Source organism: Ursus arctos, unplaced genomic scaffold (genome assembly GCF_023065955.2).
Source record: "Ursus arctos isolate Adak ecotype North America unplaced genomic scaffold, UrsArc2.0 scaffold_3, whole genome shotgun sequence".
Classification (NCBI taxonomy): Eukaryota; Metazoa; Chordata; class Mammalia; order Carnivora; family Ursidae; genus Ursus; species Ursus arctos.
The window spans coordinates 74,824,191-74,850,529 of record NW_026622985.1 but is presented as its reverse complement, the minus strand read 5'-3'; the positions used below and the strand labels follow the sequence as shown (position 1 = coordinate 74,850,529).

At 37.8% G+C, this 26,339-nt stretch overlaps 1 protein-coding gene and 1 pseudogene across 10 annotated transcripts in view; both read left to right on the top strand.

Annotated features, from left to right (window-relative positions):
- Positions 1-26,339, top strand: part of CADPS2 (calcium dependent secretion activator 2) — a 513,662-nt gene that overhangs the window by 296,800 nt on the left and 190,523 nt on the right. The window lies entirely within an intron of this gene.
- Positions 1,160-6,771, top strand: LOC113265697 (dynein light chain 1, cytoplasmic-like; annotated as a pseudogene).

Below are 26,339 nucleotides of genomic sequence, written 5' to 3'. Positions count from 1 at the left end.
TCATCAGTGTTTATTTTTTGTGCCCCCAACTGCACTGTGAGTTTCTTAAGCATATTTGAATCCTACTGCCCTCAATGTATGCAATCAAGGATAGGTATTAATATAATGTGCTGATGAAAATAGTAGTGTACTCCTTAGAGTTTTAAGGAAAAAATGGCAGTAAGTTGCATTCCTAAGTTGAAACGCAAAGGGTTCTAAACACAAGTTAGAGAATAAAGTATAATTTTAATGTGAAAAATATCTAAAATAAATGTGTTTGGTTCTCAACTGTTGCATTTTTAAATAACCTTTTTATAAGCAGAAAAACATATCTGATAAAAAGCTGATGTTTCTAGGGGCGCCTGGGTGGAACAGCGGTTAAGTCTGCCTTCGGCTCAGGGCGTGATCCCGGCGTTCTGGGATCGAGCCCCACGTCAGGCTCCTCCGCTATGAGCCTGCTTCTTCCTCTCCCACTCCCCCTACTTGTGTTCCCTCTCTCGCTGGCTGTCTCTATCTCTGTCAAATAAATAAATAAAATCTTTAAAAAAAGAAAAAAAAAGCTGATGTTCCTGATAACCAGTCCATGACTAGACATTATAATTTTTTAAAAATAGGATTGACTGCATGTTTAGTTTGGATAAAATAAACACAAAGATGATTTCATCCTTTTAAAACCAAACTGGACATTACTACATGACACAGATGTGATTTTTTTTTTAAAAGGGTCCGTTTATTTTTTTGGAATATGTCCTATAAACTAATTATATAAACTCATATATATCTGTTAAATGAATTAGCAACTAGGTTTTGAATGGCTAAATAATTCATATCCAGTTTTCAAATTTATTTGCCTCCTTTTTTTGGGTAGCTGGAAGACAGAAGTGTTCCTGAACAAATGGACTATCCTTTAGCATAGCCTAGTGGCTAAACAACAGTATTAACTTAAAATCTCAGAATACGGTTCCTGTTTTTATTAAATAACATTTTCCTAATTCAAATGTTACTTTCTCAGTCAAAACAAAGGTAAAATAAAATGGAATTAAATAAGACAAATGACTCTAATGACAATTCTACAATGGTGAAGGAGAAAGAAGAAAATTAAGTTGTCACAAATACATAGAGGCAGACGACCAGGATCTGCCCGAGGTCTGCATGCAACTGATTATTTTATAGGAAAAAAATGAATGAAGACTTCATGAGTGTAAAGCTCTGTAAGAGTTTTTCACAATTAAGAGCTGGTAAGGTGAAATATTAGCCAAATCACTGTCCCATAAGTCTCCTGTTTCTCTTTGTGCAGAGGCATGCTTGGCTATTTAAACATTTGTTGATCAAACATATGTACTGAAATATTTTATAATTGTCACTTATAAAAGTCTCTGTTTACTTTATATGATAAAGGTTTAAAAGGCACTAGGCCTGTTTCTTGCTGCAGGGGAGAGACCGTACGTAGCAGCTTCCAGCAGGAAAAACAGTGTAAACACCAACCTGGCTGCATTATTGTTGTCCTGTGCTTTTCCAGGGAGTCCACCAGCCATGCATTCAGGGGCTAGGGTGTCATGCTGTCAAACGTGGCATTTACTCATGAAATGACTGCACTCCAGTGAAACTGCGTTGTTGATGATTTTAAGGCTTATGATCTTCAATTAGTTTAGGGGATAGTCTCATGATCAAAGAGAAGGAAATCTTACTTTTGTCAGGTGGCATTTGCTTAGAGGGTCCAGGCCTTACAAAAAGGACAGGTCTGTTTTTTCCCTGGAAAACATTGATTCTCGATTTAAGTTGACCTTTTAGAATGATTTTCCTACATGTCCTTGTCTAAAATAACCATGTTTTGACATTTGAACCTATAGGTAGGGTTATTTGCCTTCCCAATGTGAATTTACCTTATTCTGACTTATTCTAATTTCATAGAAATCCCACTTCTTACTGCCTTGCCAAAACTTCTAACGAAGTATTTGCTAGGATCTTAATAAATCATCCTTTTTTCCAAATACAGCTTTCAGAAGAGAAGTCTGTCTGTGATACTTTATAAACATCGGTGTAACTGTTGTAGAATGATAAAAAGAAGAAGCCATAAAGCCAACTTTGTTTTTCCAAATACCTTATATTCACGTCCCTTTCTGTATGCTAATTTAAATCATTAAGAACTTTATATTTCATTTTAATTTACTAGTGACTAATTATGTAATAATGGTAGAAACATTTTCAAGCATGGCTTTAATGATCACTAAGCTAAATGTTTTAACTTATACTCCCTTTGTAAAACTTCTCTGATTTCTCCCGTAATAAATTAGTTTTCCTTTAACTTTAGGCTTAAATGTGGCTTTCTGTTCAACACCCTCTTATTCTCAAGATTTTTCTCCAGGGCGTAATATTTTAACCTACGTTACTTTTTTCTTTTTCATGCATCAAATAACTATGCTCTTTTGCTTTTTAAGTATCCTTCAGTGTCCTATCTGAGCATCTAAAAGGAAATCAGGCCAAAAAATTGAAAGTGAAATATGAGGATTTTTAAAATTTTCTTTCAGAACCCACCGACCATATTCATAGGTTATCCTAATTAATTTGTAGCATTAAAAAAAATTACAGTGAAAACTATTTAAGAATACTATATAATTTTATAAACAGTTAACATACAGAATTATAATAGGTCAGTTCCATCTCAATTGATGCCTTACCATAAAATTTTTGTACTATGTACTGATGGAATAGTACTTTTTGTTTCTTTGCACACATCCAGAAGTTTTATAATATTAACACTGAGTGTATAAAGCAAAAACCTTGGGCTCGTTAAGTGAGCCTTGTGGGAGGTCAGGAAGAATTTGGACTTTATTTAAAGATACTTGCTTTTAGCTCATTGCTCTGATACGTGTAGCTGAGTGGTGGTGCCGATGGAAGACTGTGCGTAGTAGTTGTGTAGAACAAGTACCAGTGTAACAGCCAGGACACCTGTGCCTGTGGTCCCAGGTCTGTCGCTACCGTGGTGGCGGGGGGGGGGGGGGGTGAGTCACTGCACCTGTCCTGGCCTGCTTTCATCAACTGCTAGGGGGACATCTGACTAGGAAATTTGAATGGCCCCTTCAGCCCCCCAGAAATTTATGACTTATCAGATCATTTCCTCCCTCACCTCTCCAGGGTATATTCCACTCATTCCGTGGTGTGCCTACACAGAGACGGTGTGCAGAGTTCAGGGTGAATAGAGGTGGTAGAAGGGAGGACACCTGGGAAGATGGGACATTTGGGGTTTATTTGAATCTTCTCAAGATAAGGGAAGTATGAAGACTGACTGAAACATCAGGCTGCCTTTATGTAAAATGAATCTGAAAAATACACTGTAGTTACAGAATTGCTTGTATTTTGATAATAGTAGTGAAAAAACAGATGAACGTAGAGGCGCCTGGGTGGCTCAGTCAGGTTAAGTGTCCGATTCTTGATTTCGGCTCAGGTCATGATCTCAGGGTCGTGAGATCCAGCCCCACATCGGGCTCAGCACTTGGTGTGGAGCCTGCTTAAGATTCTCTCTCTCCTTCCCCCTCGGCCCCTCCCCCTCCCTCTCTTAAAAAAAAAAAACAAAAACAAAAAACCCAGAAAACAGATGCATATTAAAACTTCATAAATGAAATAGACTAAATACACTAAATAGAATAATGCAACTATGGGTGAAATTTTCTTTATTTTCCAGATTTTACTGTTATGATCAAAGAATGCAGTTATCAAACTAAAGATCAAATAGATTTTCTTCTAATTAAAAATAGAAATTTGTTGTGCCAAATATCTGATTGTTAGGGAAATTCATTTGAGAGGATTCCTTAAGGTGAGCCTTGAAGGACTGTTGTCCATCTGATATTTAAAGGGTCAGCATGGCTTAGGAACATGAGCTCTGGAGCCAAACCACCTGCCTTCACATCCTGGCTCTACCAAATTAATAGCTGTGGGACCCTGGGAAAGTTAGGAAACCTGTCTGTGCCTCAGTTTTCTCATCTACAGAATGAAAATGTTAGTAGAACCTACCTCATAGAATTGTTCAGAGGAGTATTTTTTTTAGCATGCAATATTATATTGGTTTTGGGTGTACGTGGTAGCTTTGAGAATTCTATACTCAGTGCTCATCCTAAGTGTAGTCATCTGTCCCCATATAATGTTGTTATGGTATCGTGTAATGCCTTACTTTTCATCTCTGACTTATTTTATAACTGGAAGTTTGTACCCCTTAATCCTCCTTATATCACTCATCTTCTCCTCTGCTTCTCTGGGAGCCAGAAGTTCTCTCTATTTTAGAATCTAGGTTTTTTTCTGTTTGTTTCTTTTTCTTTTTTTAGATTCCACATGTAAGTGAAATCATATGGTATTTGACTTTCTCTGATATATTGCACTTAGCAGCATAATACCCTCTAGGTCCATCCATGTTGTTTCAAGTGGCAAGATCTCGTTCTTTATAGATGAATAATATCCTATTGTATATAGATACCATTTTCTTTATCCAGTGCTTGAGTTGCTTCCATTTCTTGCTATTATAAGTAATACTGCAGTGAACATAGAGTACCTAAATCTTTTCCAATTAGTATTTTCATTTTGGGGGGGTAAGTATCCAGTACTGAAATTACTGGGTTGTGTGGTATTTCTGTTGTTAATTTTTTGAGGAACCTCAATACTGTGGCTGCACCAATTTACATTCCTACCAACAGTGCACGAGGGCTCCTTTTTCTCCAAATCCTCGCCAACACTTACTTCTTTTTGATACTAACCATTCTGACAGGTGTGAGTGATATCTCACTGTGGTTTTGATTTGTGTTTCCCTGATGATTAGTGATGTTAAGCATCTTTTCATGTCTTTAGAAAATGTCTTTTCTGTATGCCTTCTTTGGAAAAATGTGTATTCAGGTCCCTTTTAAAATCAGATTATTGTGGTTTCATACAAACTTTAGTATTCTAGTTCTCTGAAAAATGCTGTTGGTATTTTGATAGGGATTGCATTGAGAGTTTTTGTAGCATGGACATTTCAGCAGTATTCTAATTAATGAACATGGCATATCTTCGCGTAAGTTTGTGTCATCCTCAGTTTCTTTCACGATTGTATTATAGTTTTCAGAGTACCAATGTTTCACTTCCTTGGTGGTTTATTTTTAGGCATTTTTGATGCAATTGTAAGTGGGATTGTTTTCTTGATTTCTCTTTATGCTACTTCGTTATTGTATAGAAATGCAACAGATTTCTGTATATTTTGTCTCTTGCAACTTTACTGAATTCGTTTATTCTGACAGTTTTTTGGCTGGGTCTCTAGGATTTTCCTCTATGTAATATCACATCATCTTGCAAATAGTGACAGTTTTACCTCTTCCTTACCAATTTGGGTGCCTTTTAGTTCTTGTCTGACTGCTGTGGCTAGGACTTCCAGTATTATGTTGAATAAAAGTGATGAGAGTTGACATCCCTGTCTTCTTCCTGATCTTAGAGGAAAAGTTTTCAGTTTTTCACCGTTGAGTATGATGTTCGCTGTGGGTTTTTCATATTTGGAGAAGTAGTATCTTAATGTGTACAACGTGCTTACAGGACTAGCTGGCTAGCTCACAGTAATAATGTGTTGTGGCTATTGATAAAACCCTAAAGAAAGTATATGTTTGAGTTGAGACACTTAATAAAAGAAAGAAAAATAAACATTAAATAATTAAAATATCAAACAAAACAAAGACCAAAAGGCCATGATCAAAAATGCGGATATGTGAGAGGAGACAGAACAGGACTGGGTGGAGTGTGCTGCTTGGGCGTCGGAGGAGGAGGACGTAGAGAAGGTGCTTGTGGACCATACTAAGGAGTGAGTACAGCCCCACCTGGCCCTGCATCCTGGAAAGGGAGGAGCTTTGGTAGTCGTGTGACACATGAAACCAAACACTTTGTTTACTTCTACCTGGGCCAGCTGGCCATTCTGCTGTTTCAATCTGGTTAAAAGCAAGGCCGGTGTCACACACCCAGTGAGCCATCCAAGAACAGGGACTGCACCCCAAGTTCCAAATACCAGAGACTGAAATCTTCAGCCTTGTCTAAGGGAACCCCTCAATTTTGAACCTTTATTGTGTTTTGTACAGGTCATTCTCTGTGCAAATTTGTTGTGGCAATAAAACAATTAGTAAAACAGCTTACATTTGTATTTTCTGTTCTGTACCTGTCTGCCCCATGTTTTTTTCTTCTCAAAATCCATTCCTTTAAAAAAAAAAAAATCTTAGGATTTTTTTAGCTAAGAGAGACATAGGCATTAACTACAATGTGTTCAAATCTAGGGTTGAAGATGACCTATCACTCAATCTTGATGGGAGGGGGCGGGGGGGGTCAGTCCTCCAGTCTTTGAAGTTAGTTTCTATGGGATATAATAGACGAGCCTACTCACTATTCGAGTATTTCTCACCCATTGTGCAACCATCATGCCTAGAAGAATACCACTCGGAAGTGCATGTCAGGAAATGGAATGTTCCGGGCCTTGGGTCTCAGGTGGTGTTGATGAATGTGTAGTAGAACTCCTTTTCTAAGCTTCCTATGGCTGTGAGATAAGTTGATAATAAGTTGAGCTGATGAGAAATTTGTTGGACTCTAGGTTATTCTCCTCCTTTTCTTCCTGCCTTATCCAAAAAGGATGCTCTAAAGATTAAAGGTGGTATGTTTGGGTTTTTTTTTAAGATTTTATTTATTTGATGGAGGGAGAGGGAACACAAGCAGCGGCAGTGGGAGAGGGAGAGGATTCCCGCCCGACAAGGGGCTCGGCTAGATCCCAAGACCCTGGGATCAGGACCTGAGCTGAAGGCAGACGCTTAACAACTGAGCCACCCAGAGCCCCCCCCCCCCCCCCCCCCCCGCCACCAAGATTACAGGTGGTCTTAAAAGGGAATATGAAACTTTCCAAGCAGCAAACCTCCATGTGATTCTAATAAAGTCTTTCTAGGAATTTAAACAAGCCTGTTGCGCTGTGATTTAACTAGCTGTGTTAGAAACCCCATTAACAATTAACTGAATAAAGAAAAAAAAGGCACTATCTCCATCTCACCCCCCACCTCTGACAACTTTCTTTTGCTCCTTCTCAGGCACCTATGAGGACCGCTCCCGAACAATAGAGGGGACCTAGACTGGGCGACCTCGGCTCTAGCCAGCTCTGCCTGCAGGTTGCCCTGGGTTGGGGGCACATGACTCCTTAGTTTCTTCATCTTTAAAACAGCATATTGAGCTCACTAAATTTTTTTTTTTAAGATTTCTCCCAGATCTGAAATTTCTTTCAATTTTATTTTAAACCTAAAATTTGATGTCCTAGGAAAAGTAAAATAGAAATAGTTCATATTCTTGGGATAGGATGGAAACAGGTAAATGATTTGCAAGCCACATCATTCTCTTTAAGAACATCTCCATAAATAGGAGGCAGGGGTACAGAGTGGTTAGGAACACAGGCTTTGGAGTTAGACGTGGGTTCAAACTTGAGCCCTGTCACTTTTAGGCAAGCTTGGTCAAGTTCCTTAACTTCTCATAGCCTCACTTTTCTCCACAATAAAGTTGAATTGTCCTGAGCAAGAAACGAGATGTCCTCCTAAAGCATGCAGCACAGTGCCTGTGACCCGAGAGGTGCCCAATCAGCTAGTAACAGTCATCAGCAGAGTAAACATTTTAAAAAAATTATAGTCCCATGAGCTGTAATAAAACCTTCTAGTTTTAAACACATTGTTAGATTTTATTTGGAAGAAAATGCTCAAAGACAGATGGGGAAATGGTGCGCAAATCCTAATTTCTTCAGAGTACAAAAATTATGTCCCCCATTAGGGCCCTCTGCTTTAATTGTTAGGCTTTAATGTGTTTTTATCTGACAGCTGTTATGGGTGTAGGTGGTGGTGGTGGTGGTAGTTCATGTGTGTATTTTTTGCTGCTAACTTTATTTTGCCTTCTCTATGTCCAAAGGGAGAAAAATGGAAAATAGTATATAAGAGTGCTCAGCAGGCTCAAGCTCTAAACACACACACACACACACACACACACACACACACACACACACACACACAAACAAAAAACCACCTGGAGATTATTGCATAGCAAGCGGGAAGAGTAGGCTATATGCTGGGCTACAATAAAGGGAAAAGTTCTAAATTTATTTTTTAAATGGCAAAAGCTTTCAAAGCCTGTTATTTTAAATGACTAGGGGTGTCTTCTATGTTTTTAGGGCAGTGGCTAATTTCAGTTTTAATATTCTTGTGTAAATCATTAGACGAGCACGGATCCTCTATAGCTCTAAGCAGTCTGTCAGGTTTTCCTAGTTGCGGTATTAAAATCTGTCCTCTTTTCAATAAGTTGTTGATCTCAATAATTTTTATATACCAAGTAAGTTTTAATTTGTGTTTTAAAGTGGTTTTACACGTTTCATTTAAAGAAGGATTGAAAAGTTGATTCAATACTTAGTGATTCAGAAACTTGTATTTTACAGTTACCATAGCATCCAAGACATTCATGTAGTTGAATAATTACTCTAATATGCTGATTTTTATGAAAATAATCGCTGGGAGAGGTTGGCATCGTTGCGATGGGGCTTCTGAAGATGTTGCTTGAATGTTCTCAGCTGGTTCCTGGTACAGCGCCTTCCCAGTTGGTGGACACCGAAACTTCCCCCACCTCTGCCCCCAACATTTGTCGGTTCTCTGACACACGTGTGGTGCACAGGTGCCCGTCCTCACCACCCTCAGAATAGTGCCCCTCTCTCCTCCTCGCTGCTAGCTTTCTCTCCTCCTCGCTGCCAGCTTTCTCTCCTCCTCGCTGCCAGCTTTCTCTCCTAACAGGCTTCGTTCTTTAAGCTCTTCTCATTACCTGATATATTTACTGGCTGTTGTTTGTCTCATCACTGTGTTATCTCAATTTGGGTGATTTGCTGTTGACTAGCCCCCCCCCAACCAAATCTAATTTCCAGAGGAAAATTTTCATTGTCTTCCTGCTACTTTTATACCTAGTTGGTTTTTTAGAAAACTGCCTACTGATTAGTACACGCTAAATAAATACTAGAGCGAGTGTTTTCTTTTCCAAAGAAAGAACAGAATGTAGAATTTATGTTCGCAGTTCTTTTTTATTCAAAAAAAGTGTTGAATTGATTGGATATAAACTTCAAATTATGGCATTATCTAATTAGTACCACTGTAAGTTTGTTGGAATATGCTTCAAAGTCTTTCTCCAGAGGAATTACAGTTTTTATTAGTCCAAAGACTTCTATAGGACTAGAAATCTAAAGACTTAATGAAAAAAAATTCTTGTCCAAAGAACTTGAAATTCAAAGTCCTTATTGTCTACTGTGAGGCTTCCTTTAATAGCTTTTTGCCTAACTATGATGGAGAAAGTAGATTTGTAATATCTATTACCTGCCAACATTTTATATTTAGACCATTTCTGTGATATGTGGTGAAACTGTAGGACAGTTTTCGTATACGAGAATGATATATAACCACACTTATTAAAGGCAAAAAAGAAAACTAGATTTGAGCTTTGTTTATACTATCTTTGTGGAATCAATAAAAGTCCTTTGGCTTTTTTTCTCCTATAGTAACTCCTGATTTGAAAGTCATATTTATTTCAGAATTTATTCTGTCGATTTTGTTTCATAAACACTTTTACTCCATTTACATGGGCTCCAAAAAAACTTCATGAAAATATTCTCCCCAACAACTGACGAGAACAAAGTCAGTGCCTTGATCATGAGAGACAGGAAGGTCAGGGATCTGTCAGAGGGAAGGGGGTGGCAGGGAGGAGGGAGCAAGCAAAGACCGTCTGACTCCTGTCAGCTTGTGTAAAGACTGTAAAGGGGTCAGAGCCCAGTGTGGATCCAAAGCAGGAAGAAATTCAGGAGCCTGAAGAGTCCGTGAACTAGAAAACAGGATGAAGCCTGGCGGTAGTGAAACACAATAGCAGCAGAAAAACTTGGTCAACATATATTGCTGCAAAGCTGGCCTCCTTTGGAAGACCCTGACAAAGAGCAAAGCAGGTTTGGGGTCGGGGGGGGGGGGGTGGTAATGACAGATCCAAAGGGAAGAAAGTGGGTTAGTGGAAAGTAGTGATGGGTAGAACAGCCCCTGAAAATACAGAAACAATTAAAAGAAATCTCTTCAAAAGTAGTCCCAACTCCTCTACTAGTGTATTTAGTCCTGACGTCCGTTTCACAAAGAACATCCAGTCCTAAGGAGTACTTGCTAATCCTCTCTTTATGACCATAGCTAGAGTTTCGCAAAGTGGGGCATTGGTAATGGGACATCAAATCACATCGCAGCCATGGTTCCACATCGAGACTGTATTTGAAATGCCTAAAAATCATTAAGTTGATAATGGGGAGGATAGCAAATGAATTTGTTTCAGCTCGATGGATGGATGGATGTTCTGATTGTAAAAAGAATCATCACAACTTTAACAATACCAGTGTTGATGACATGAACAGAGCGAGCACAGAGTTTGTAAGTATTAAAATGTCTAATCACTCATCCTGGGATCCTTCATATCCTTGAGGATAGTACATTAATATCCACATCAGAAGAAAATTTTACTTTCGTGACTTAAAAAATCAGTGTGTTGCCTTTATAAAGATATGAGTATTTTAGTGCCTTTGCTTATTTCATATATCAGTACTTCTGAAAATTTTTTAAAATTTGAATGTGGGCTAGAGGAATATAGCAGTAGACCAAATATCAGTCAGAAAATTTGAATATCCAGGGGCGCCTGGGTGGTGCAGTCCTTAAGCGTCTGCCTTCGGCTCAGGGCGTGATCCCAGCGTTCTGGGATCGAGCCCCACATCAGGCTTCTCTGCTAGGAGCCTGCTTCTTCCTCTCCCACTCCCCCTGCTTGTGTTCCCTCTCTCGCTGGCTGTCTCCCTCTGTCAAATAAATAAATAAAACTTTAAAAAAATTTTTGAATATCCACTATTTCCACCTTGGTGAGATTGGTAACATTTTTTGCCAGTGAATTCTTCAGGTTTGTCTTTAACCACTTTCTCTTCGCTCATAGTAGTTAATCCCTATCTTTCCTACAGACAAATCCCCTTCCATTTCTTCTCCCAACCCTAATTCAGTCTCTACCCTGCCCGCTCCGCCCCCCCAAAAAACCTGTTTCAACAACTTTTGTACTGATCTGCCTGTGTTCACCTGTCTTCCAGACTGTTCAGGAATTTCAGAATACTATTTCTATTTCTACCAGAAAATTTCTAGTGCTTCCTGTTGCTAATAGGATTAGATGCACATTCTTTAGCCTGCCATTCTAATTCGTCAAAAAAATCTGGCCCCATCTAATCGTTTCCAGCCTTTTCTCCTTAAGGTACTCAACACAAACCCCTGCCTTCAGCAAAATCAGTCTGTTCATATACCTGACCATGCTTTTACTAACTCAACCCTATTTCTTCCGCTCTCACTTAACCTAGTACCGGTCTAGTACTAGGTTACATGTGTTCTCGCACTAGTACAGGTGTGCCAAGAAGAGTAATTTGTTTTCTCTCTAATCTTCAGGAGCAGAATGTTCACTACTGCCAAGTTACTTTGTCCCCACACCCGTGGTTTTGAGGGAACTGGTCATCTTGTCATGGGTTGTCCTGTACCGGAAGAGTGGGCTTCCCTTCCTTCTGTCTGCCTAGAACATTATGTAAAATTCTTAGCCAGAACGCCCTTTGCGACATTGAAGGAAGAGATATGCTTATTTAGAAAATTCCTTCTTTGTATACTTGGTAGGTTGATTGTCCAATAAATGGACTCCCTAAACTACAACTTCTACCCTATATGTTCCTTCCAATGTGGGGCCCAGCCATGGGACTTGCTCTGGCCCCTGGAACAATAGCAAACTTGGCACAAGCAGAGGCTTGAAAGAGCACTCATGCATTTTCACTTCCTCTCTTGTTCTCTGCCTTAGCATGAGGATACGTATGGGCTAGATCACTACAAGAGCAGAAATGAAGAAGCCCAGTTGTTTTGGCCAAGGTCTGAGACATGAGTGAGCCCCAACGAAATGAACAAAGCCAGCTGGCCAATTTAGCGCTGACCCATAGATGGATGAGTGGGGTCATGCAGAGCCCTGATTGGATCAGTAGTAGTTCTCAGTGAAAAATAGGTTTATGAGAAATAATAAATGATTGATGTTTTAAGGTACTAAGTTTTAGGGTGATAGGTTACACAGCAAGGCTGCTACTGTTCACTCTTGTCTTGCTACTGAAGCCTGTTGACTTTTTTCCTTGTACACATCAGATCAAGAATTGGATTCGTCCTAATCCTTGGCCCAGGCTGTAGTTGTCTGTACATGTAATTATGTATGTAATCTTTCCTGTATGATATGCCTTTCTATAACTATGTGATAATTTGACCATTTTATCAAAATGGGCAGTTCAGTGATTTCCAGATTCTGGCTACTTGAGACAGTGCTAACAGAAGTGTCTTGTGTCGCTCTCCGGGAGGATATATACTGTTTCTCTTGAGAGTGTACCTAAGAGTAAAATTGCTGAACTGATGACAATGTAAACGTTATCTAAGATAATGCTGCCCTTTTTCAAGCTTTAGCAACAGTTATAGCAATATACATTGCTTCCACTTGTAAGATTCTTTTATCATCTTTGCTTTTTACCACTTACTACCTTCTTTTGCTAGATTTTCATAAACTTTTTTTTTAAGATTTTATTTATTTATTTGACAGAGATAGAGACAGCCAGCGAGAGAGGGAACACAAGCAGGGGGAGTGGGAGAGGAAGAAGCAGGCTCATAGTGGAGGAGCCTGATGTGGGGCTCGATCCCAGAACGCCGGGATCACGCCCTGAGCCGAAGGCAGACGCTTAACCGCTGTGCCACCCAGGCGCCCCTCATAAACTTTGTTTTCTATGCATAGCTATATTATCTTCTGAAGGCAGGGAAGGGATCCTGACTTTCACTTTGTTACTTTGCACATAGGCTTCAGAACATAGTGGATACAAATTAAATAATGGCAATTAGTTGCTTTTTATGTACTTTTAAATTAAGAGGCAGTATAAAAATTACTTGATACTTCTCATGTTTCCACTTCAGGCTGACTTAGGTATCCTGAATCTGCATTCATAGATACCCTGAACATTCTCTATTATAGAATTATAATAACCATTCATACTCTGTCCAGTTATGATTAGCTCCTTATAGACTGGAGCATATTAGTCACCACTGTTTGACCAGGCTGTTAATACAGGTGTGGTTTTATCAAATGAGTCATTCAACAGCATGTATTGATAACCATGTGAGACTCTTTGAGAGAAAGAATGGATGGGTAAGATTTGCTCTAAGAATGTGATGTTTGGCTGCCTGGCTGGCTCAGTCAGCAGAGCATGCGCCTCTTGTACTCAGTGTCATGGGTTCAAGCTCCGTGTTGGAGATGGAGTTTACTTAAAAAAAAAAAAAAAAGTAGTGATACTTAACATTAATCAGCAGGAGAAATACATTAGGTACAATAGAGCTTTTTTCTTTCCCCACTGAAATAGAACAGCTGTTAACCTAATAGCAGAAGCTTAGAAAATGAAGAGAAACGGAGAACAAGCTGGCAAAATAGAACACAATCGTATAGAGAGAATGTAATGGTCTAACAGGGGATTGCTTCTTCCATGATTTTGACATCCCAGTTGAAAAGATATCAGAAATAAGTAGTTCACAGAATCTATTTTGATTAGTGGTTTTGAAGCTGTTTCCAAAAGCCCTTATACCAGAATTCAAAAACAGTTTTAAAAAATAGACAGTCTTTGTTTTTTTACTCTTGGTGGGTATTTAACATACACACAGAAGTGTTGCTCAGGTCAGTTGAGTATAATTCTCATTGGTCACTCTGGTCAGTGAAAGAACAAGAATATGATTATTTGAGAACAATATCTGTTTACTGAAAAATATTGTCCCAGTAGGTAGTGATTGTGCAAATTGTGTTTTTATGAACATTACATGAAACAAATATGGCACATATTTAAGGAGGATGAGAGGGCTCAACTCCTCTCATGAAATGTAAAAAGCTATAGGAGGAAAGCTGATCAAACCTGATCATCCAGATTTCTAGGCTGATGTAGGCTGTGATGACCAAGGCAGAAAACTTGGGTCAAGGGAGTCAAAAAGTACAAACTTCTAGTTATAAAATAAGTCATGCGAATGTAACGTACAACATGGCGACTGTAGTTAATAATACTGTATTGCATATTTGAAAGTTGCTAAGGGAGTAGATCTTACAAGTTCTCATCACAAGAAAAAAAAGAAGCATAACTGTGAGGTGATGGATGTTAACTAGACTTCCTGTGATCATTTTGCAAATTATACAAGTATCGAATCATTATACTGCACACCTGAAACCGATGTTGTATGTCCTTTATACCTCAGTTTAAACAATGATTAAGGAATGGACCTGAGGGGTGCCTGGGTGGCTCAGTTGGTTAAGCGACTGCCTTCGGCTCAGGTCATGATGCTGGAGTCTCAGGATCGAGTCCCACATCGGGCTCCCTGCTCAGCAGGGAATCTGCTTCACCCTCTGACCCTTCCCGCGCTTATGCGCTCGCGCGCTCTCTCTCTCTCAAATAAATAAATAAAATCTTTAAAAAAAAAAAAAAGGATGGACCTGAAATGAGTAAAACTGTAAAATGAGTAAGATAGCTACAAGAGCATAGGAAGGTAATGTTTCAGGTTGCAAACACTGCAGAGAATATGGATAAGCTTATTATGCTTCGCCATACCACTTTTAGCTTTGGACACAAATACACCTTTTTATTCAAAGGAAGACAAGTTTCCCGTAAGTTTAGTCTTTGCCTTGGCCTTAAGTAAGACACAATTGTGGACTTCTGATAAGATCTGTTTACTGTTTCCAAAACTTGCACTTAATTACAGACAACTATATTGTTCACATTAGACTTACTAAGGAGATCTGAGAGAATGAAAATGTTAGGTGCCATGTTTTAATTTTATGGTATAGAATTATATATTCTGTGTAACTTTGAGATGTTTTCATATCATAGTAGTAATGGGCATTATAAAAATGAGTTATAAGGGAATCATCAAAAAGGACATAGAAGTCTACCTCATACTTTTAAAAATTGAGGTGTTTAAAAGTTTAAAGTGAAAGTCCTTCTGTATTCTCTGATCAGCAGTATTAACAATTTTGTGCATATATCTTCATTATATTAAAATATTTGATTTATAGTAGTTTTAGAGGTCTCATTTTCACAGTGATATTTTTGCTACCATCAACCACATACATTAATGTTCTGACCATTAAAGTCATATCATGAATAAATAGGTTAAAAATTATTTCTTAATTAAAATTATTCCTGCAATTTGCATTTCTACAAAATCAGTTGGTTGTAATAAATTATATAAAATGAAAAATTGAACTTTGTGATACAGAGTACAAATTGCATTAATGATTGATAGGTAATATGCATGAAATGAAAAATTACTAAGCAGGGAGGAGAAAGTGTTTATCCCGCTACCAAATATTCAGTGAATGGATTATAGCTGTGATCATCCCTCTAATGTTTCTCATAGTAATTGTCAGGAAGAGGTATGAAGAATCATGGGACCTTAATAATATGCCTTGCCATTTTAATTGCTGAGACAAGTAAGAGAATCTTAATTGCCAGGAGACGCATTACTAATTAAAGTGTCATTCTACATTCATTCTGAAATAATTAGTTTGAATATTTGTAGGAGCTGAGATATAAATTTAGTTCCAAATTCAACAGCATACCCACAACAGACTTTGTTAAAGTGATCTATGGTTAAGAAAGGTTAACAATCATAAAATTTTTAATGTTTCTTTAATTTGGTACAATTTAATTTTTATTGGATTATTGAACTTGAACGAATGGAGTTCATAAAATCGTAAAACTTAGTATGGTTTTTAAATTGCTGTAACACTTAGTTGAATTCCTAAATTCCTTTCAGATTTCAGGGATATTGATATTTTGTTTTGGCATTTATCACAATTTGGGAAAAACCTTTAATGAATAATGATGTCAACACAATTACATTATAATGTATGAATTACAAGGTCTGTTAGCACGACATGGCAACTTATAAATGTAGTCATGATTTAGTGGACTTTTAAAATTCGGGACTGAAGTATTTAAGTTTGAGATTAAGTAGTTAAGACTTATGTACATTGTTACATATATTCTAGGTCATTGCTTCTTACTATATAACATTCCATGGTATTTATCACATTTTATCTATGCAGTCCTCCAACGATGAACACCTGAATTGTCTCCAGTCCATCATAATAAATAGTGCTCCAATTGTCTCCCTTTGTGTCCACTTGTAGGCCTATGTAAGAATTTCTCCGCCATGTAGCAGAGAATACAGGTACTTAATTTCATTAAGTATTCCGGGATTGCTTTCCAGATTATCTGTTCCTATTTACAGTCCTACTTCCCTGTATCATTACCCCAAATTAGTACATGTACATTTCTAATTTTTGCTTTTTCTGATGAGTGGGAAATAATGTTTTATTATGTTTCATCAGCCTGAAAATCTATCCCTATGCATTTCCACTAGTTAGGCTGCTGTTTTTGTGATTCATGTGTTCGTTCTTCCCTGCCAATTCACTTTTTTGTTTTAAATTCTTTTCATTGTTTTGCAAATGTCCTTTCTCTATATCAACATTGTCCAGTAGAACTTCAGCGATGGAAATATGTACCTGGACCGTCCAGTAGGTTAAACTGCTGTGATGCTAAGTTGAATTCCTCAATTTCTTTTAGCTTCTCGGGGTATTGATATTTTTTCATTATTTTGTTTCAGGATTTATCACCGTGTGGGGACTATGCATGACTTTTGAGCACTTAAAATGTGGCTAGCATAACTGAGGAGCCAGCATTTTTATTCTACTTAATTTTTGTTAATTTAAATGTAAATAACAGGGTGCCTCCGTGGCTTAGTCAGTTAAGCATCCCACTCTTGATTTCAGCTCAGGTCTTGATCTCAGGGTCCTGAGTTCAAGCCTAGCGTGGAGCCTAGGTTTAAAAAAATTAAATAAATAAAAATAGCCATATTTGTCTACTCTGTTAGCAGAGAGGTCCTAGATAATCTTTTGTTGGTTTTAACTATTACCAACATCCTCTTGATCTATAACCTGCTGGATAACCTTCTTGAACAGAAATGCTTAGTAGTCAAATCCATCAGTCTTCCTCCCATGTATTTGTGCTTTTGGAGTTCTGTTAAAAGTGTCCTCCATCTCTAAACAGAAATAATCTCCATTTTCTTCTTTTAGGTTTATACATTTATGTTTTATTTTTAGGTCTTTAATCCGTATAGAGCTTCCTTTGGAATATGGCATGAGAAAGGCCTCCAACTTTTTCTCAACAAGCCAGTTTTCCCACCTCATGGGAAATCCACCTCCACTTCTGCTTTTGTGATATAAAAGAAGGCCTGGTTTGTAGTAAGCTAACTTGATCAATTCTCTTATTCTGTCATCTGCAAGTAATAGGGTTTTTTTCCTCTTAATTATGTCCTTTCCTTTATAATATGGGCCAGGCCGCTAGTGCTATATTACTTAGAAGTGACAGCAGGCAAACTTGCGTTTTCCCAGTCTTAGAACTAAATCTGTATTAGGTTGTCCAGAAAACAGAACCAATAAGATACACAAATGTGTGTGTTTATATTAGATGTATCATAAGGAATTGGCCCATGGAACCATGAAGTTTGGCAATTCCAAAATCTAGAGAGCTAATGTCTGAAGGCCCAAAGTTACTCTAGAACCAGGAAGAGCCAATGTCCCAATTTGAAGGCCATCAGGCAGGACTTGATGTTTTAGTTCAAAGACTGTCAGGCGAATTCTCTTACTGGAGGGAAGGTCAGGTTTTTGTTCCCTTCAGACCTTCAACCAAGATGAGGTCCACCCACTTTAGAGAGAGCAGTCTACTTGGTCTACCAATTTAAATGTTAATTTCATCCAAAAAGCATCCTCACAGGAACACCCAAAATAATGTTTGACCAGATATGTGGGCACCCTGTGGCTCAGTCAAGTTGACCCATAAAATCGACCATCACAGTATCTAAGATTTTTTTTATTAAGAATATTTGCTTTATATTCTTGGTATGCAGCTTTGCTAAATTTCTTAAACCAAAAATGGTTAAACTTTATCAAATGCAATTGCTTTCTCATATCAAATTAGTAGTACTTTAATTCTCCTTTAACCATCAGTATGGTGATTTACATTGGTGGGTTTTCTGATGTTAAATCATCCTTATATTTACAGAACACAATGTTTTATTCGTTATTTTAAATATAAATATTCTCAGCAGTGGCAAAGTACAGAGATCACCAAATTCCTTATCTATAAACTGATGATGATTCACAGCATTCACACATAGATACCGAATGAGTTTAACCTTCAGTCTGCTTCAGAAATGATGTATATCTAACAGTGGAGTGGAAGCAAGAAAGGAAATATTTTCTTGTTTTAAAATTCCCGTAGATACTAATTTTTGATGCAACGTAGCTAGAACACATGTTAGAATCCTCTTCTTTCAGACCCAGTCAAAATTTTTCACAGGTGTAAAATATTAAGTATTTATGCCATGAGTTTTCATTTTTAGGCCACAAGTTTTTTTGGAATAGTGACTCTGTCAGATCTCTTCGATTGTATTCTCCTTGGAGTTCATCGCACTTCTTTGATGTAAAAACTAATATTTCTCAGGGCACCTGGGTGGCTTAGTGGTTTAAGTGTCTGCCTTCAGCTCAGGTCATGATCCTAGGGTCCTAGGACTGAGCCCCGTGTCTGGCTTCCTGCTCAGTGGGGAGTCTGCTTCTCCCTCTGCCCCTCCGCACTGCTCATGCTCTTTCGTTCTCTCTCGCTGTCTCTCAAATAAATAAAATCTTTAAAAACAAACAAAAAAACGCTTCTCATCAAATTTGGGAAGTTTTTGGCCATTACATTTTCAAATATTTTTTCTGCCTTTTCTCCTGAGACTTCCATTTTGTGTATGTTGGTGGTGCTGCATACATGGAATCCCAGCGATCCCTGAGCCAATCATTGCTCCTTTTTCTTCCCCTCCTCCTTTATTTCTTTTCCTCAGACTGGATAACCTCAGTTGCCTTTTTTCATACGCATGGCTTCTTTTGCCAGCTCCAGTCTACCATTGAGTCCTTTTAGTGAATTTTTAATATCCATTCTTTTAAATGCCAGAATTTGATAATTCGTTTTCTTATTGACATTCTCTTTTTGATGAGACATGGTTTCATAATTCTGTTGTCAGTGTTTTCTTTAGTTTTGGAAAATATTTAAGTGTTGTCTAATATTGTGTGTCTTCTGCCTTATTCTATGGAGATTATATTATAAAATCTGGGTTTGGAGAAACCCAATTACAAACATTTCTATGAGGATCCTTGCCCTGTCGCAGATTTTCTCCCTTTCTCCAATAGTGAGAGGTAGTCTAGGGTTTCTTCTAAGGTCTTTTTATCCCCTCATCCTCTAGTGTGGTTGGAAAAGTAAGAGTAAGACTTACAGTGAAATTCTTTGAAAAGTTCTAGAAGTCTCCAAAAAAACATGTGAGTCACTTTTGGTGATGTTAGATTCAATATTACATCCCATCAATCTGCAATCTTACCATTATCCTTGAAAACAAGGTCTATTTGCCATGGACTTCTTGTCAAAGTTTCAAATACATGTGTCTTCAGTAATGCAGTGATATTCTTCATAAGTTCTTAAAGGAATATATGGTCAATATAAATAATAACTTGTGCCCTTTCTGTATAAATCACGTGAGCATACTGGAAAGAGTCCTTGACAGCAGCAAGCAGTAGTTTAAATAGGACATGTAGCCATTGTCTGGTAGAATATTACCCTTTTAGAGTACACATCTGTTACGCTACTAATTAGCAAGATGGTGAAGCATATGATTTCTTATACCTGTGACATCAAAATAAAACAAAGTAATTGCTTTAAATATATTTAAAGGAGCTAGTCCCTTTATATATAATCATATTTAGTTCTTACAACTTGATGTGAGGTTATATATGATATAATTTATATGATGTATTTCTAGATATCATTTATACGATATTGATGTCACTATTATTTCAATTTACAGAGAGATTACTGAGGCAAAGGAAGTCAAGGAATTTGATTCAAGTCCTATAACTACTAAGTGGCCATGGTTTAAACCCATTTGTCTGCTTCCAGGGGTTGTTCCCTAAACCACTAGACAACGCTGCTTAATAACACACAATACTTTTCTGAAGTGATTACACTAGGAGTTCACAAAAAAAGTCAAACGCTGCCAAAGGCCAGGCAAATCAAATAAATGCATGAAGTCATTAAGAATAAGGTCATGAAGAGTGGAATAGTCCAGATTATGGGAATCAAGAGAACATGAAAAGCACTGCAAACTGTATATTTTTAATGCTGTGCTTTCAAAGCACATCTGCAGGCCAGATCTGTCCCATAAAGTCACCATTTTGCATCTCTTGGTTTATGGAAATTATCTCTCTCTATTCTTTGAAAAATTTTTAAGGCTTTGCTGGTTGCCGCAAACTCAAATAGCACTTATTTTTTAATGAGTAAGGGACTTTAAGGAGTTACATATTTTTTCATTGATTTCATTGAGATAAGAGAATGAAAGGAATTTTAAAATATTTTGGAAGTTTCTTCATATGTTCTCTTAAAATAATGAATTCCTCATTGATGGACACTGCTCTTACTCTGGCATCTAACCAATGACCTTTTCCATTGTCTCTGTTGTGGTTATCTGACATTAAGGTTTTAGAGACGTGGCCCTATTGGTTACTGAATAACTAATTGGAAAATCCTTCATACTAAGGTCTTGATTTAGGACGTAATCCAACATCGGTCTAATATTTATTCATCCTCTCAGAATTGCGTCCACCCATAGACTTGGAGTGATGAATATCTTAATTCATAAGTATGTTTTAAGTCTGTGTCTTGGTCATAAATATAAAAAGCACATCTGCTTAACCTCTTTTAGCCAAGTGAATATACTTGAGCCCCTCTGTGTAGTTATTTTGCTAAAATAATGTTGGGAGGTCTTTGTGGAAATAGGCTTTGCATGTTAAAAGCTCAGAGTATTCCTAGTTCTAGGAATTTACAAAAGCAAATGGTTTAGATTGTTTAAATGTAAAATTTTAAAGGTAATAAAAGTCCTCATAGTAAATGCTTTGGAGTTTAAATAAAAATCAAAATCATCCCTTTAAAACAGTTCAATAAATAGAATTTAGAGCACTAGATATTCAAACTCCTAAATCAGTGGCAAATTAGGTAATACACGGGGCTGGAGATGTGAATATTATATAATGAGGATAATAAAGGAGTTGAATGTGGTGTGCCTCGGGTGCACGTTAGTAGCTAATTCCAATAAGAATGCTTTGCAATCATTTGCTGGTTGAGACGCGTGTGTTCAGCTAAATGGAAATCTTGGACGTTCTCTCATACACCCCATTATTTGTAATTGAACACCTGATTTCTATCATGCAACAAATTAACATCTGCACTGGATCTGTCTTTTATGCATAAGGATACACTGATTAGAATTTTGCCGATAGGCAGACACTTGAAAACAAAAAGACAACATTGTGAAACACTTCCAGCCATAATTTTTGATTACATATTGAGAATCGTTTAATTATCTTACTCCATTTAATTAGCCCTTCTACTTAGGTCAATTGCTTTTTTTATTAGCATGACGTGTTGGCAATTTGTTAATTGGCATGAAATAACATGAGACTTTCTGGGATTTTGTATGAGATACATATTCCATGTGTGCTTAAGGAAGTTACGGGAAATGCAGAGGTAAATGTATTCATTAGTCCCCTTACAGCATTTGCCAGTGTCACTATGTGGTGCTACCGAAACCCATATTTCTGCCCTTTGATTTCCGTTCTTCCATTATGTAGAACGAGTTTGTTGGTTTGAGTGGTGACAAAATTTGTAGACCCTCCCTGGGTATACAGTTAAAATAGAAGGTTCTTTTCTGAAATTAAGAGAATGATAAAAAGTGAAGAAGGGGGGCACCTGGGTGGCTCAGTCGGTGAAGCGCCTGCCTTCAGCTCAGGTCATGATCCCAGGGTCCTGCGATCAAGTCCTGCATCAGGGCTCCCTGCTCAGCGGGGAGTTTCTCCCTCTCTCTCTGCTGCTCGCCCTGCTTGTGCTCTTCCTCTTTCTCCCTCTCAAATAAATCTTAAAAAAAAAAGAGAGAGAGAGAGAGAGATGGGTGTGTGTGTGGGGGGGGGGTGATAGGTGAGAGGGAGATAGGCAGAGAGATACATGAGCCTAAGAACATTATTAAAAAGATTTAGTCAGTATCAAGCCTTTAAGCGCCAGTCCTCTTTGCCAGTGTTTTCTGTTTTAAATAATTTTGGCATATCAGCAGTTTCCTTTTGCAGCTCAGGCCCCCCAGTTTAGTGATTCCATATATGTTCATTGAAGTAAAAAAAGAAAAAAAAATAAGTAGAAGCTTAGACATTTTTAAATGAATTACAGAATACTATATCCCCAAATATCTATGGAGTGTATGTGAAGGTATTATCACACCTAGGAAGAAAAGTTTAGTTTCTTCCAGAGGTTTCCTCTAGGATCTGGCACAGACTTGTGCCCGCGCTGGGGGAGGCAGGTGTGTGCCCGCAGCCCATTTCACCACTAACGCTTAACTGTTGCATTATATTCAATTAAGTACAAATCACTTTTTTCCCTAAACCCTAAATTATTATCACAACTTTGAGGAAATGTGTCATGGTGAGAATGGAGACCATAGAATAAAGTTAGTTTTCCTGTTAGTCATTTCTTGATATCCTACTTTCTTCTAAATAGAATTTGTGATTACATCATACCAACATAAAATTAAAGAGCTCGAGGAGTTTTGGGGATGACTTGGCCCAACGTGAGTGTTGTGTAAGGAAAACACAGAGGGCAAGAGTGGTAGGGCTTACTGAAATATGCGCAAGTATTTATGCAGCTGACCCGTACTGAGGGTATGCTGGGCGAAGCACCAGGGCGGACATTCTGGCAAATACAAAGATAAATTTACATGAACTCCTTCCCAGTGAGAACCGGTCCATTTTCCTTTGTTGTTAGTAATTTTTTCATCCACTTGGGGGCACTGTGATCAAATTTTAGAAGAACAGAAAAGTTATTTTGATTTCTGTCACTTAGAAATAATTGTTATTCTAAGGAAATCTTAACTGATTGTATAATTTTAGGTAGAAACACATTTCAAAATATATAGGCGTAGCTGTGATTTTTGTTTTGTTGAAGTTTCAGAACAGGTATAGATTAATGAGTGGTTAATGTTTGGTCCCCGGACCAGAGCACCAGGAGCAGAGTCTCAGGCCCAATCTACTCAGAGCCCAGCAAGCTCTCTGTGTAAGATTTCATCACTTACTAACATTTGAAAATCACTGAACCAGGATAAGTGGGTTTTGACGTGTTTTTGAATTTCTAACTGCTCAGACAATTATTAGGTTAAAAATTAGCTTATCACATATACCTGATATATTGTGAACATGTATTTCTAGGAAATGTTCCTTTACGCTCTAAGTCAATGAATCTGAAAAAAATATGCTGTTTTTGGCCCATGATTATATAGCTGGGTCTATAGCACTCAGAGGAAAGGTTAGTTGAGTAGTCACTTTCACCCCCCCCACCCCCCCAAGTTTTTTTAATCAAATGAAAATTGGAAATGTCACTTGTTTTATGTAGATTAATCAGTCAATTAATGGAATTTCTCAAATCTTTGTGATGACATCCAGACATGGCCTAGATTTCAACATCATGCTGCTGACAGTATTTCTTTACGTTTTAGAAGCATCTTTACATTTAAAGATCTATTATTGATTGGGTCATTAGCTTCTCCTGTGAGGCAATTAAGAAACCAATCATTAGAGGCACCTGGCTGGCTCGGTCCATGGAGCCAGTGACTCTTAATCTCAAGGTCAGAAGATTGAGCCCCACATTGGACCTAGAGCTTACTTTAAAAAAAAAATAAATCCAAAAAAATAAGAAAAGTAGGAAAAAAAATCATTTAGTCTATTTACGGTCAGTAAAAACAGACTCTGCTAAGACCAGTTTTAGAATTCTTATCCATCTAAGTGTAACATTTAGTATAGTGACTATACTAATTCTCTTTAAAAAGTAGTTTTGGGGGCGCCTGGGTGGCTAGTCGTTAAGCGTCTGCCTTCGGCTCAGGGTGTGATCCCAGGGTCCTGGGATCGAGCCCCACATCAGGCTCCTCCACTATGAGCCTGCTTCTTCCTCTCCCACTCCCCCTGCTTGTGTTCCCTCTCTCGCTGGCTGTCTTTGTCTCTGTCAAATAAATAAATAAAACCTTTAAAAATTAATTAATTTTTAAAAAGGTAGTTTTGTTCCTCTGTTGCTGAGAGTTTGTGGAAACTACTGGAAGGAAATACTGCTGCACTTAAGAACTCCGAACCTCTAGTGTTTTAGTCAGGAGGGAAGATCTGGAGATCAGAGTGACCGGATGGCAGGATTGGGACTGTGAGTTTTCCCTTCCTGGAGAGATTCTCTCACATCCTTCAAACTATGCTAGGCCTCAGATATGCCCTGTTTCTACCTCATTTCCTTTCTCTGCCATCGTAGACATTCCTTCCTTGTTTCTCTTTGTCCAGTTAAAGTAGTGTAGAACTTCTAAAAGTCTTTATGCTGAGGGAGAACAAATGGTAAAGTCACAAGGAGTATGAGAAGTTGCCTGTACAGCTTGCTGTCATTCTCATGGCTTCTGACGGGTCACCTGCTGTCCTCAGATAACTGCGCTCCCCTCAAAAGGCTGAGCTGACGCAGTTGGCACCCTTTGAGGGTCACCTACTGTGAGCACTTTCTCATTCACAACCAAGCCAGCTACCAGGACAGGATGCCTCTTGCCCAGTACACAGTGGCTGGTCTTGATCTTACTGATCTGAGATGAAGACCGCATTCTCCATATGTAAGAGGTAAAATCTTCCGTGAACATAATAGCTTTATGGATATAGCAGCTGGGGGCTGTTCCTTCACAATTAACTATAATTATAAAATGAATCTTGTGGCAAAGTCAGAAAATATTCAATGAATAAATATTCAATGAATAGTACTAGGTAATACTTAAAGGTAGTCCTTAATACAGTGTTCGCAGTATTAAAAGTATCAAAAGTTGTTTATAAACTACGTTTGTTGTAGTTTACAGCAATAACTGTATCTACCTTATAGGACCGTTGTTATTAATGGAGATAATCTAGGTAAAGTACAAGCACAATGCCAGCAATTCAGTAAATCTCAAACGATAAAACGTAACCTGTTACAAAGAAACAATGAAATGAATTGAGAATAGTTATCTGAAGAATCCAGTATAGAATGTATGTTACGACAGAATATATTCTAATATTATAGTCTGTCATTTGACTCCATTTTTTTTGTTTTGACTTTTTGTTACTTGCAGATGGAATAGAAAGGGTAATTAACTTGAATACTAGCAGAGTAAATCTCACCAGAAACCTTATTTCAGACTTTATTGTTGAACATTCCCTCAATATTTACTAGGATTTTGTATAGCTTTTTAGCATTCATAAATGTTTGATTTTTATTTGAGGATTGAGGATCATTTATTCATCTGTGATCATTTATGATCATCTGACTGAAAATCTCGGACTTTTAAGAATTCCCATGATAGCTTATCTTCACTTTTCATAATATTTTCTACCTTCTGTTAATGTTTCTGGGGAGCATATCTTGTGTCCTAAACCATACAAAGTACATATTAAATATCACTAAAGAGCACTATTTCTAAGATAGGTCTTATAATCTCCGAATAAGTTTGTTTTCTTGTCTATTTCCTCCTAATTGTAGAGCAAAAGGCAGGCAGGAAAAGTCCTCTGATAAATTGAAAAGTATTTGGATCCTTGTCAATTACAGTTACATGGTAATTTATGACTTTCTAATAATTCATGCATCCTATTGAAAAGCAGGTCCGTATGTGCCACCAACTGAATCAAACCCCAGACCCCAGGATGTAGTTATGATAGGGACCTTCAAACAAGCTTTCCATTTTATTTTCCTAGGAAAAAATATGCCTTCTTAATTGACAACGAACAAATCTCAAATTTCTTGGCAGTTCTTCTGCTATTTAGGTGGTACCACCATAAAAAGAATTGGGGGGGGGGGGAGATAGCGGTCAGTGTCTTCTATGTATTAATTTTTTTTGCATTATGTTTTATTATTGAGGTTTTAACAAGAAAAATTCGGCGGGGGGGTGGGCGCCTGGGTGGCTCAGTTTATCGGTTTCATGGTATCGGTCTCTTCATGAGCATGGAACCTGCTTGAAATTGTCTCTCCCTCTGCCCCTCCCCCCTGCTCATGCTTTCTCTCTGTGTCTCTCAAAAAAAAAAAAAAAAAAAAAGAAAAGAAA